The 14665-nt window shown below is 37.0% G+C and overlaps 1 non-coding gene across 1 annotated transcript; it reads left to right on the forward strand.

Annotated features, from left to right (window-relative positions):
- Positions 1–682: 682 nt before the first annotated feature.
- Positions 683–787, forward strand: LOC113631381 (U6 spliceosomal RNA). Its single transcript, XR_003437298.1, has one exon. It is a non-coding gene; the product is annotated as a U6 spliceosomal RNA (small nuclear RNA).
- Positions 788–14665: the final 13878 nt, after the last annotated feature.

Raw genomic sequence — 14665 nt, forward strand, 5'->3', positions numbered from 1 at the left:
TGCTCTCAATTCTCATTTTGTCCTATTCTTTTTGATGCTAAGTGCTTTTATTTCTGGATTTTTTCCCCTTTTCTTCTTACACTTTTATAGAGAGACTTACATGTATTAGCTCTAGTAGAGAGTTGGGACCTTAAACAATATTGTTATTACTGATCAATTCATTTAGTTTTAAGGACAAGTATAAGTATTTAGATACATTGTAAAATCTCTTTTTTAATGTTAAACATTACATTTGCTGGAAAATGTTTGGCTTTTGGCAGAGAGAAATAGTTTTGGAGCAGAGAGTTTTTCCTTTTTAGAAACAATCTCTTTAAGTGTACATTGGCAGCGCAAAGACAGATAAAATAGTGTTCCTCTCTCTAGGAGGCAACGTGGAATCTACGAATCTCCATGTTTTCCTCAGCTCCACCCAACAAGCTGTTTCTGTGAATCCCTTCCCTGACTCCTACAAATTAGGTGTGACTCGGTGGCTCACATAGGGTCAAATTTACTAGTATGCCCTGTTCTTCAGCCTTCTAAAGGTCAGTCTCCACTTTAATAAATAAAATTCTTGTAATTGTAATTTTATCTGTGTGATTGGTTAAGCTTAGCAAGGTTAGAGGATACAAGATCAATAAATGAAAAGAACTGTATTTCTATATACTAGAAATGAATAAAATCAGAAGTTGAAATAAAAAATAATGCTTACTTCATCAATACATACAATAAAATTGGAACAATGCAGAGATGATTAGCATGGCCCCTGCACAAGGATGACATGTGAATTCCTGAAGCATCTTTATTTGTAAGGGCAAATACTCTGATTCCATTTATATGAGGTACCTAGAGGAGTCAAATCTATAGAGACAGAAGGTAAAATGGTGGTTTCTCGGGGCTGGAGGGAGGGAGAAGTTATTGTTTAATGGATACAGATTTTCAGTTTGGGAAGATAAAAAACATTCTATAGTTGGAGTGGTGATGGTTGCACCACAATGTGAATGTACTTAATGACACTGACTTGCACACTTAAAAATGCTTAAAATGGTAAATTTTATGTTATGTATATTTTGTCACAATACATAATATAAATAATACCCATGTACATTAGCATTAAGAAATATGAACTACTTGGGGATAAATAGCTAAACAACTTTGAAAAGAGAAATGTAAACTCCTAATTTCAAGACTTACTGTAAACCTTCAGTAATTAAGACATTGTGTCCACATAGCCAAATAGATCAAAGAAATAGAATAGAGTTCAGAAATAGATCATCACACATATGGCCAACTGATTTTCAACAAATGTGCGAAGATAATTCAGTGAAGAAAGCATAGTCGTTTTAATTAGTAGTGTCGCAAAAACTTGTATGTTCATGTGCAAAAATATGAGCCATACCTCTCAAGATAAACAAGAATAACTCAAAATGGATCACAGATATAAATGTAAAAACTAAAAGTATGAAATTTGTAGAAGAAAATGTAAGATCTTTATGACTTAGAATTAGTCCAGAGTTTCTCCACTTTCTCACTACTGAAACGTATAATTCTTTGTGGGGAGGAGGAGGGGAGCTCTCCAGTGCATCATAGGATATTTAGTACCATCCTTGGGCTCTACCCAGTAAATGCCAGTAGTGTCTCACCTTACCCACCTCCTATTGTGACAATCAAGTTTCTCCAAACATTGCAAAATGTCCTGTGGGTAGAACATTGACCTCGGTTGAGAACCACTGGTTTAGACGAAGTTTTCTTAGCTATAACACCAAAAGCAGAATCAATGAAAAAAACAAATTGATGAATAGGACTTTATCATAATTAAGGATTTCTGTTCTTCCAAAGACACTTTTCAGAGAATAAGAAGACAAACTACAGACAGAGGAAATATATTCAAATGATATATCTGACAAAGGACTTTCATCCAGGATATATAAAGAACGCTTAAAACTCAATAAGATAACAAAAAGTAAAATTAATAAACAGCAGAAGATTTGAGCATATACTTTATGAAATAAGACGTATAAATGGCAAGTGAGCACATGGAAAGATGCTGAATAGTACGTCACTAGATACAGGCAAATTAAGATCACAGTGATATACCACTATACACTTACTATAATGTCTAAAATTAAACAGACTGATGATACTGAGTATTTGCAAGGTTGTAGGACAATTAGAACTCTCACATTTTCCTCCTGTAAAAGGTTACAATTATTGTGGAAAATAGTTTGGCAGTTTCTTAGAATATTAAATATACACCTACTGTTACCTATTTCACTCTATTCATGAAACATGAAAGTAAATGTCCATATAAAACTTATACACAAAACAGCTTTTTAAAAATAACCTAAAACTGGAAAGTACCCAAATGATCATCAACATGTGAGTAAATATTTGTGGTATATCCACACAATGAAATATTATACAGTAATAAACAGGAAGGGACTATTGATACACACATAAACATGGATGAGTCTCTAAACAATTATGCTGAGTGAAAGAAGGCAAACACAAAAGATTATCTACCATATGATTCTATTGTTACAAAATTTGAGAAAATGCATATTAATCAATAGTGTCAGAAAAAGAATCACGGGCAGAAGGGCTGGGAGGAATATATTATAAAGGGGTAAAAGGAAACTTTTGGGGGTAATGGATAGGTGAATTAAATTGATTGTGGCAATGATTTTATGGGTGTATACATATGTACATTTTATTATATGTCAATTATACCTCAATAAAGCTATGAAAAGACAAGGAAAAAGAGTCTGATTATCGAATAAGATATGTAAGTAAGGCTTAAATAAAGGCTAGCACTTTATCGAACATTTCCAATGAGCATTATTATATTAAATGTTTGAAATACCCTGACTCAAATAGCCTGTTTTACTTTGTTTAAACTATCATTTCTCAAATGCTTTGTATATTGGGATCATTTACCCAACATTTTTTCTTTTCACATACTACCTACAATTAGCCTCAAGTACCAGCATTTCACAGATCCTGCTTTAGGAAATACTGGTCTTGAACTGTAAGCAACACAACAATGTCTGTGTTTAGTATTAAAATGTAGGAGTGAATAATGGGATGATTTTGAATCCGGTGAGAAAAATCTGGAGGTAAGTAGGTATAATAACATACATTCCTATTTAAACTTCATTAATAAATCCTTGCCCTTTCCATGTAAGACCGAAGACTTTTCTAAGACTTCCTTGTTTACAATAAAACACCAAAATGTGTTTTTATTTATTGTGTTTACACTTGTAAAGTTTACATTGTATTGTGTTTCACTTGTTTTTTTATTTGTTGTTTTCCTCCTGGAAGGGTCATTAGTTGGAAGTGTGGTTAACATCGTGCCTTATGCTGGGTTCCCTAGACTCACACCCTGAGATGAAGAATCAGCTACATGTTATTTACTAAGAAAGTACTCCCAGAAGAAACCCACATGGGAGAGGGGAAAGTACAAAGTCCCAGCCTCAGCTTGATTCCTCAGAGAAACTCTGGGGTGTACATCAAGCCCCAGAATTTGTCCCAAGTTCAGTCAAGGGAGCTGGAATTTCACAATTCCATACCAGTCAGTCATCGGCAAACGGCTATAGTGGAGGGACATAAATTTCCAGTTACCTTTTTGCTCCCTGTGCTTGTGGGCAAAGCATCTTTGGCAGCCCAAGGACATTCCTACAAAGAAAGTTGAAGGTGTAGGCTGAAGAAAGCAAAGCAACCAGAAGTTGAGTAGATAGGAATCCAGTCTGGGCACTAATACACATGGTTTTTGCAAATTACATGGGGCCATTCAAGATTCAGTGGAGTAGAGGACCTTCAAGATGGTGGAGGAGTAAGATGTGGAGATCACTTTCCTCCCCACAAATACATCAAAAATACATCTACATGTGGAACAACTCCTACAGAACACCTACTGAACGCTGGAAGAAGACCTCAGACTTTCCAAAAGGAAAGAAATTCCCCACATACCTAGGCAGGGCAAAAGAAAAAAGGAAAAACAGAGACAAAAGAATAGGGATGGGACCTGCATCTCTGGGAGGGAGCTGTGAAAGAGGAAGAGTTTCCACACACTAGGAAGCCCCTTCACTGGTGGGGATGGGGTTGGGCGGGGGAAAGCTTCTGAGCCATGGAGGAGAGCACAGCAACAGGGATGCAGAGGGCAAAGCGGAGAGATTCCCACACAGAGGATAAGTCCCAATCAGCACTCACCAGCCTGAGAGGCTTGATAGATCACCCAAGGCAGCGGGTGGGGCCTGAGAGCTGAGGCTCGGGCTTCAGAGGTCAGACCCCAGGGAGAGGACTGGGGTTGGCTGTGTGAACACAGCCTGAAGGGGGCTAGTGCACTACAGTTAGCCTGGAGGGAGTCCAGGAAAAAGTCTGGAACTGCCTAAGAGGCAAGTGACCATTGTTTTGGGGTGCATGAGGAGAGGGGGTTCAGAGCACCGCCTAAACGAGCTCCAGAGACGGGTGTGAGCTGCGGCTATCAGCTCGGACACCAGAGACAGGCATGAAACGCTAATGCTGCTACTGCAGCCACCAAGAAGCCTGTGTGCAAGCACAGGTCACTATCCACACCTCCCCTCCCAGGAGGTTGTGCAGCCCACAACTGCCAGGGTCCCGTGATCCAGGGAAAACTTCCGCAGGAGAACACACAGCACGACTCAGGCTGTTGCAACGTTACGCTGGCCTCTGCCACTGCAGGCTCGCCCCGCATTCCATACCCCTTCCATCCACTGGCCTGAGTGAGCCAGAGCCCCCTAAAAAGCTACTCCTTTAACCCCACTCTGCCTGAGCAAAGAACAGATGCCCTCAGGAGACCTAAACACAGAGGCTGGGCCAAATCCAAAGCTGAACCCCAGGAGCTGTGCGAACATAGAAGAGAAAGGGAAATCTCTTCCAGCAGCCTCAGGAGCAGCAGATTAATTCTCCACAATCAACTTGATGTACCCTGCATCTGTAGAATACCTGAATAGACAATGCACCATCCCAAAGTTGAGGTGGTGGACTTTGGGAGCAACTGTAGACTTGGGGTATGCTGTATGCGACTGACAAGTTTCTGATTTATATGTTTATCTTAGTTTAGTATTTAGAGCTTATTATCATTGGTAGATTTGTTTAATGATTTTGTTGCTCTCTACATTTAAAAAATATATATATATACATTTTTTTCCCATTTTCTCTTTTTCTCAGTGTGTATGTGTATGCTTCTTTGCATGATTTTGTCTGTATAGCTTTGCTTTTACCACTTGTCCTAGGGTTCCGTCTGTCTGGGTTTTTTTTGTATAGTTTTTAGGGCTTGTTATAATTGGTGGATTTGCTTATTGGTTTGGTTGCTCTCTTCCTTTTTTTAAATTATTTTTTATATTTTAATAATATTAATTTTTTTATTTTAATAATTTTATTCATTTTATTTTCTTTCTCTCTTCCTTCCTTCCTTCCTTCCTTCCTTCCTTCCTTTCTTTCTTTCTTTTCTTTCTCTCCTTCTTTTCTTTCTTTCTTTCTTTCTTTCTTTCTTTCGTTCGTTCGTTCGTTCGTTCGTTCTCCTTCTCATTCTGAGCCATGTGGCTGACAGGGTCTTGGTGCCCCCATCAGGTGTCAGGCCCGGGTGTCTGAGGTAGCAGAGCTGAGTTCAGGACATTGGTCCACCAGAGACCTCCTGGCTCCTCATTACATCAGTCAGCAAGAGATCTCCCGGAGATCTCCATCTCAATGCTAAGACTCAGCTCCACTCAATGACCAGCAAGCTCCAGTGCTGGACACTGCAAGCCAAACAACTAGCAAGACAGGAACACAACACAACCCAATAGCAGAAAGGCTGCCTAAAATCATAACTTCACAGACACCCCAAAACCCACCACCAGACGTGGTCCTGCCCACCAGAAAGACAAGATCCAGCCACATCAATCAGAACACAGACACCTGTCCCCTCCAACAGGAAGCCTACATAACCCACTGAAATAACCTTACCCACTGGGGGCAGACACCAAAAACAATGGGAACTACGAAACCTACAGCCTGTGAAAAGGAGACCCCAAACACAGTAAGTTAAGTAAAATGAGAAGACATAGAAACACACAGCAGACGAAGGAGCAAGTTAAAAACCCAACAGATGAAACAAATGAAGAGGAAATAGGCAGTCTACCTGAAAAAGAATTCAGAGTAATGAGAGTAAAGATGATCCAAAATCTTGGAAATAGAATGGAGAAAATACAAGAAACGTTTAACAAGGACTTAGAAGAACTAACGAGCAAACAAACAATGATGAAAAACACAGTAAATGAAACTAAAAATTCTCTAGAAAGAATCAATAGCAGAATAACTGAGGCAGAAGAAAGGATAAGTGACCTGGAAGATAAAATAGTGGAAATAACTACCACAGAGCAGAATAAAGAAAAAAGAATGAAAAGAATTGAGGACAGTCTCAGAGACCTCTGGGCCAACATTAAATGCACCAACATTCAAATTATAGGGGTCCCAGAAGAAGAAGAGAAAAAGAAAGGGACTGAGAAAATATTTCAAGAGATTATAGTTGAAAACTTTGCTATTATGGGAAACGAAATAATCAATAAAGTCCAGGTAGCACAGAGAGTCTGGTACAGGATAAATCTAAGGAGAAACATGCCAAGACACATATTAATCAAACTATCAAAAATTAAATACAAAGAAAAATATTAAAAGCAGCAAGGGAAAAGCAACTAATAACATACAATGGAATTCCCATAAAGTTAACAGCTGATCTTTCAGCAGAAACACTGCAAGCCAGAAGGGTGTGGCAGACATATTTAAAGTGATGAAAGGGAAAAACCTACAACCAAGATTACTCTACACAGGAAGGATCTCATTCAGATTTATAGAGAAATTAAAACCTTTACAGACAAGCAAAAGCTAAGAGAATTCAGCATCACCAAACCAGCTTTACAACAAATGCTAAAGGAACTTCTCTAGGCAGGAAACACAAGAGAAAGAAAAGACCTGTAAAAACAAACCCAAAAGAATTAAGAAAATGGTAATAGGAACATACATATCAATAATTACCTTAAATGTAAAGGGTTTAAATGCTCTAACAAAAACATAGATTTGGCTGAATGAATACAAAAACAAGAGCTGTATATATGCTGCCTACAAGAGACCCACTTCAGACCTAGGGAAATGTACAGATTGAACGTGGTGGGATGGAAAAATTTATTCCATGCAAATGGAAATCAAAAGAAAGCTGGAGTAACAATATTCGTATCAGGCAGAATAGCCTTTAAAATAAAGACTATTACAAAAGATAAAGAAGGACACTACATAATGATCAAGGGATCAATGCAAGAAGAAGATATAACAATTGTAAATATTTATGCACCCAACATAGGAGCACCTCAATACATAAGGCAAATGCTAACAGCCATAAAAGGGGAAATTGACAGTAACACAATCATAGTAGGAGACTTTAACACCTCACTTTCACCAATGGACAGATCATCCCGAATGAAAATAAATAAGGAAACACAAGCTTTAAATGACACATTAAACAAGATGGACTTTTTTATATTTGTAGGACATTCCATCCAAAAGCAACAGAATACACTTTCTTTTCAAATGCTCATGGAACATTCTCCAGGATAGATCTTATCTTGGGTCACAAAACAAGCCTTGATAAATTAAGAAAATTGAAGTCATCTCAACATCTCAAGTATTTTTTTCTGACCACAACACTACAGGATGAGATATCAATTACAGGAAATAAACTGTAAAAAATGCAACCACATGGAGGCTAATCAATACACTATTAAACAACAAAGAGATCACTGAGGAAATCAAAGAGGAAATCAAAAAATACCTAGAAAAAAATGACAATGAAAACATGATGACCCAAAACCTATGGGATGCAGCAAAAGCAGTTGTAGGAGGGAAGTTTATAGCAATACAATCCTACTTCAAGAAACAAGAGAAATCTCAAATAAACAACCTAACCTTATACCGAAAGCAATTAGAGAAAGGAGAACAAAAAAAATGCAAAGATAGCAGAAGGAAAGAAATCATAAAAGTCAGATCAGAAATAAATGAAAAAGAAATGAAGGAAACAATAGCCAAGATCAATAGAAATAAAAGCTGGTTCTTTGAGAAGATAAACAAAATTGATAAACCATTAGCCAGACTCACCAAGAAAAAAAGGGAAAAGACTCAAATCAACAGAAGTAGAAATGAAAAAGGAAAAGTAACAACTGACACTGCAGAAATATAAAGGATCATAAGAGATTACTACAAACAACTATATGCCAATAAAATGGACAACCTGGTAGAAATGGAAAAATTCTTAGAAAACCACAACCTTCTGAGAGTGAAACAGGAAGAAATAAAAAATATAAACAGATCAATCACAAGAACTGAAATTGAGACTGTGATTAAAAATCTTCCAACAAACAAAAGCCCAGGACTAGACAGCTTCACAGTGAATTCTATGAAACATTTAGAGAAGACCTAACACCTATCCTTCTCAAACTCATTCAAAATATAGTAGAGAAAGGAACGCTCCCAAATTCATTCTATGAGGCCACCATCACCCTGATACCAAAACCAGACAAAGATGTCACAAAAAAAGAAAACTACAGGCCAATAACACTGATGAACATAGATGCAAAAATCCTCAACAAAACACTAGCAAACAGAATCTAAGAGCACATTAAAAGGATCATACACCGTGATCGAGTGTGTTTTATCCCAGGAATGCAATGTCTTCAATATACTCCAATCAATCAATGTGATAAACCATATTAACAAATTGAAGGAGAAAAACCATATGATCATCTCAATAGATACAGAAAAAGCTTTTGACAAAATTCCACACCCTTTCATGATAAAAACCCTCCAGAAAGTAGGCATAGAAGGAACTTACCTCAACATAATGAAGGCCATATATGACAAACCCACAGCCAACGTAATTCTCAATGGTGAAAAACTGAAACCATTTCCACTAAGATCAGGAACAAGACAAGGTTGCCCACTCTCACCACTCTTATTCAACATACTTTTGGAACTTTTAGCCACAGCAGTCAGAGAAGAAAGAGAAATAAAAGGAATCCAAATTGGAAAAGAAGAAGTAAAGCTGTCACCGTTTGCAGATGACATGATACTATACATAGAGAATCCTGAAGATGCTACCAGAAAACTACTAGAGCTAACCAATGGATTTGGTAAAGTAGAAGGATACAAAATTAATGCACAGAAATCTCTTGCATTCCTATACACTAATGATGAAAAATATGAAAGAGAACTTAAGGAAATGCTCCCATTTACCACTGCAACAAAAAAATAAAACACCTAGGAATATACCTACCTAAGGAGACAAAAGACCTGTATGCAGAAGCTATAAGACACTGAAGAAAGAAATTAAAGATGATACAAATAGATGGAGAGATATACCACGTTCTTGGATTGGAAGAATCAACATTGTGAAAATGACTCTACTACACAAAGCAATCTAAAGATTCAATGCAATCCCTATCAAACTACCAATGGCATTTTTCACAGAAGTAGAACAAAAAATTTCACAATTTGTATGGAAACAGAAAAGACCCCGAATAGCAAAAGCAATATTGAGAAAGAAAAACAGAGCTGGAGGTATCAGGCTCCCAGACCTCAGACTATACTAAAAAAGCTACAGTAATCAAGACAGTATGGTACTGGCACAAAAACATAAATATAGTTCAATGGAACAGGATAGAAAGCCCAGAGATAAACCCACGCACATATGGTCACCTTATCTTTGATAAAGGAGGCAAGAATATACAATGGAGAAAAGACAGCCTCTTCAATAAGTGGTTGTGTGAAAACTGGACAGCTACATGTAAAAGAATAAAATTATAACACTTCCTAACACCATACACGAAAATAAACTCAAAATAGATTAAACACCTAAATGTCAGGCCAGACACTATCAAACTCTTAGAGGAAAACATAGGCAGAACATTGAATGACATAAATCACAGCAAGATCCTTTTTGACCCACCTCCTAGAGAAATGGAAATAAAAACAAAAATAACCAAATGGGACCTAATGAAACTTAAAAGCTTTTGCACAACAAAGGAAACCATAAACAAGACGAAAAGACAACCCTCAGAATGGGAGAAAATATTTGCAAAAGAAGCAACTGACAAAGGATTAATCTCCATAATATACAAGCAGCTCAGTATCAAAAAAACAAACAACCCAATCCAAAAATGGGCAGAAGACCAAAATAGACATTTCTCCTATGATGATATACAGACTGCCAACAAAAAACATGAAAGGATGCTCAACTTCACTAATCATTAGAGAAATGCAAATCAAAACTGCAATGAGGTATCACCTTATACCAGTCTGAATGGCCATCATCAAAAAATCTACAAACAATAAATGCTGGAGAGGGTGTGGAGAAAAGGGAACCCTCTTGCACTGTTAGTGGGAATGTAAATTGATAGAGCCACTATGGAGAACAGTATCGAGGTTCCTTAAAAAACTAAAAATAGAACTACCATACGACCCAGCAATCCCACTACTGGGCATATACCCAGAGAAAAACCATAATTCAAAAAGACACATGAACCCCAATGTTCATTACAGCACTATTTACAATAGCCAGGACATGGAAGCAACCTAAATATCCATCAACAGAGGAATGGATGAAGAAGATGTGGCACTTATATACAGTGGAATATTACTCAGCCATAAAAAATGAAATTGAGTTATTTGTAGTGAGGTGGATGGACCTAGAGTCTGTCATGCAGACTGAAGTAAGTCAGAAAAATAAAAACAAATACTGTATGCTATCACATATATATGGAAAAGAAAAAAAAAAGTTCTGAAGAACCTAGGGGCAGGACAGGAATAAAGATGCAGACGTAGAGAATGGACTTGAGGATAAGGGGAGGGGGAAAGGTAAGCTGGGATGAAGTGAGAGAGTGGCATGGACATATATACACTACCAAATGTACATTAGATAGTATGGTACTGGCACAAAAACATAAATATAGATCAATGGAACAGGATAGAAGTGGGAAGCAGCCACATAGCACAGGGAGATCAGCTCAGGGCTTTGTTACCACCTAGAGGGGTGGGATAGGCAAGGTGGGAGGGAGATGCAAGAGGGAGGGGATATGGGGAGATAGATATATATATATATATATATGTATAGCTGATTCACTCTGTGATACAGCAGAAACTAACACACCATTGCAAAGCAATTATACTCCAGTAAAAATGTTAAAATAAAAAAAAGATTCAATGGGGTACCAGGGACATTTCATGTTAGAATTGCCTTAAAATTAAGTACAAAAAGCATTCATTGGGTTTTTTTTTGCAAGCATACACCATGTATTTACAACTTACATCAAGGTTTTATGTTTTTCTATGTGTTCCTGATAGAAGAATTAGAAAAGAAAAGAAAGAAAAATTTTAAAAAAAGAGAAAAGAAAATCTGTTTTTCTATTTAGAACAAGCAAATTCTAAGTGGAATTTATATGTATATAAATGTTATATATAATGCCAAACCTTTGCAATTTATGCATATTTTCTTACTTGTTTATTGTATGTAATGGTTGAGTTAACAATTTGTTCATATTAGCATAACTTCATGTTCCTTTAAAGTAGAGTAGATCTGAACTTCCATTATTGAGAACTCTTTGCAATTGGTTGTTTTTGGAAGGCTTCCTATATGGAAGAGGATGAACCGAGGAATTTTTTTGAAAACGCTTAGATTCTTTAAAGCACTATTTTTTCAGATTATGATCCCAGTGCCACCGACATCAAAATTGCCTGGGGAATTGTTGAAACCTCCATGAGTCCTAGCCTAGAATTCTTGATTCAAATTTCTGATGGAAAGATCCTGAATATGTCTTTTTCAAAAGATCCCAGGATGATCTCTGTACACACTTAAGAGTGAGAACCTCCGGTGTAAATGTTATACTCAGGTGTTACTGTTTTTTAGAAATGGGAGCTCCTGGAAAGAGATTTGCTGAAGGTACAAGAGTTCAGAAGTAAAGCTCTGACCTACAACTTCTCATCTTACGTTTTGTGGTAGCTGCCTAGATATTTTCCTATGTTTAGCACTGCTTCTGTTCCAATCTGACAAACCGCTCTTCTTAAGCCATAACTGTAAACATGCTTTAATATTTTCCCTAAATTCTGATCCCCATGCTTATGAAATCTAGGTCAAATGCCTTAACATGGCCCTCAAGGACTTTCAAATATGGATCCCACATGTATTTTCAGTTTATCTTTCAATGCGTTCCTTGGAATTCACCCAAGATTATCTGCTCACACCCACTCAGAGGATGAAGAAAATCAACACAATGTAAAAGTGAAAAGATAAGCTTCTGTTATAACATTGTTGATGATACTCCCTACCAATTTAGCAGTGGCTTGTGGTTACTGACAATACTTTGAATACAAAGATGTCTTCATAATCAAATCTCCTTTCCAGCAGAATACTGGGAGACCTCCCCTCTCCCTACCCCTGTGTCTTACCCTTATGTCCTCACCTCCAGGGATTAGGCAAAGGTGTTTTATTAGATGTCTTCCTTCCACGTTCTGCCCAATTATGAAGGAATTATAGTTGGTTCAAAAGGCTCTCTAAACTAAGATATCAACCAAAAGTAAAAAGGTAGAGTTAGCAGGAAAATCATTGTGAAATTTCACCATTGTGAAAATTTCCCACTAAAAGTCTACACTAGTACTAATTAAATGAGCAACCACTGATTGTTAATGTGCCTGGTTGAGACATTTGCCAATTGAGGCTTTTGCAGAGGAAGGTAGGCAGCACTGTACTGTCACTTTTATTTATTTTTGGTTATTGTGACAAATTTTTGAGACACTAAACTTTGAAGTAGTAAGTCCCCTACATATGAACCTTCAAGTTGAGAACTTTTAAAGAAGAGAACCTACATTCCATCAATTTCAGGCGTGAGTGAAATTGCAGCTTGTCCATCTCCTACTGTGACAATCCTTCATCTCTACCATCTCCCACCTCCTCTCCCTCCTCTAGTCAGTACCTCTTCTTGCCTGTTCACTCGATGCCAGCCCCTGTATGCCAGCTGTTGTACTGTACTACTCTACTTTTCAAGGTTCTGTACTGTAAGATTAAAAATGTTTTATTTTTTGTGTTTGTTTTTTATTCATTATTTATGTGAGAAGTACTATAAACCTCTTACAGTACAGTACTATAAAGCTGCTTGTGTTAGTTGGGTACCTAGGCTAACTCTGCCAGACTTACGAACAAATTGGTCTTACGAACGCACTCTCGGAACGGAACTTGTTTGTATGTAGGGGACTTACTGTATCTTGTTACCTCTACCAAAAAATTAGCCCCCAGGCTATATTTGAAGATGAGGTGGAAATAGCTTTATATCTATAAGGGTAAATCAGGCCACATTCCTCCTGATTTGTCAGGGGACTCATGATTAGAATCTGTGGACTGTGTTGAGCTGATAATGGTTTAACAGAAAAAATCTGAAGGAACCAGCAGATTGCCTAAGAACTAGAAAACAAGTCTTTCTTCCTCTTTTTTTTTTCTCATCCTTTTACAGGGTGCTGAAGCCAAACACTAAATGAAAACACATTCACTATCTGTTGAATGTGTTTTAAATTAACTATTTTAGATTAGATTGGCAATCAATTCACTTCTAAGGATTTCAAGGTTAATGTGCTTTCAAAGCAATTGGGATTGTCCCTGATAGAGTAAATTTGCTATCAATGTGAAACCCTGAGAAAGTTGATGTAATAATGTAAATCCTGAGACTTTTCATTGACTACTGCCAGAATCATCATCATTGGCCGTTTTGGGATTAGTCCAGGGAAAGGCAAAGATTAAAGAAATTTAGTTTTTGTTTTAACTTTAGTTCCCTAATATGGTAAGATTCTTCTGAGCAGGAAGGTCCATAAAACAGCTTGATGCTAAGTGTCCAAATGTAAGATGTAATAGAAAGGTAATAAAAAATGTCTAAGTTTTCTAATCCTTCTTTCATCTCTTTAGTCACTTCAAATATACATATTGTGCAATCTTTTTTAGAATGTCCTATATGAAATTGCTGGGAATCTAAACCTATACACTCTTACGTATGTTGCCTCTCACTTTGGATATTTTTCTTGTGTGATTTTAACTTTTTCCTTTTGGGTTAATTTTTAGCTTCATTAGATTTTTGTTGTTGTTGTTGTTACAGAGTGATATTTTTTTTTTTATTCTTGTCATAATCCAGGGTTTTCACTGACCTGGAATCTGTTTAAAATGTAAGTTACCATTTCAGGATTTTAGTTCCATGCCCTTGTGTAAATTTGGAACTTATTCCTGGGTCTGGCATAAGTTCAGTTTTGTTAAATTTCTTTTCCCCACATGGAGTCTGGGGCAGAGATAAGTTCCTAGAGAGAGTGAATGGAATTATTATTCTTTTTTTGTTATTTTAGGGATGGAATCTCTTTCTTGGATCTCAGCTTTAAACTTCTCTTATCGTGCTCAGATCAAAATTTACATATTCCCTTCCCAAATGGGAATCTCAGATTCTTAAAGAGTCTTTCAGCCTATATCTAGGTCTAATATGATCTTTACAAAACATGATGATCATCTTACTACACAGGTTTAAACCTGTGTTTAAACAGTTTTAACAAGCTTCCTGTTACTCCTCAGATAAAGCTAAACATTCTCAAGTTTGTTTATGAGTTCTTGCTAGGTCTT

The sequence above is a fragment of the Aethalodelphis obliquidens genome, unplaced genomic scaffold, assembly GCF_003676395.1.
Source record: "Aethalodelphis obliquidens isolate GAN/ISIS:26980383/991018 unplaced genomic scaffold, ASM367639v1 scaffold32, whole genome shotgun sequence".
Lineage (NCBI taxonomy): Eukaryota > Metazoa > Chordata > Mammalia > Artiodactyla > Delphinidae > Aethalodelphis > Aethalodelphis obliquidens.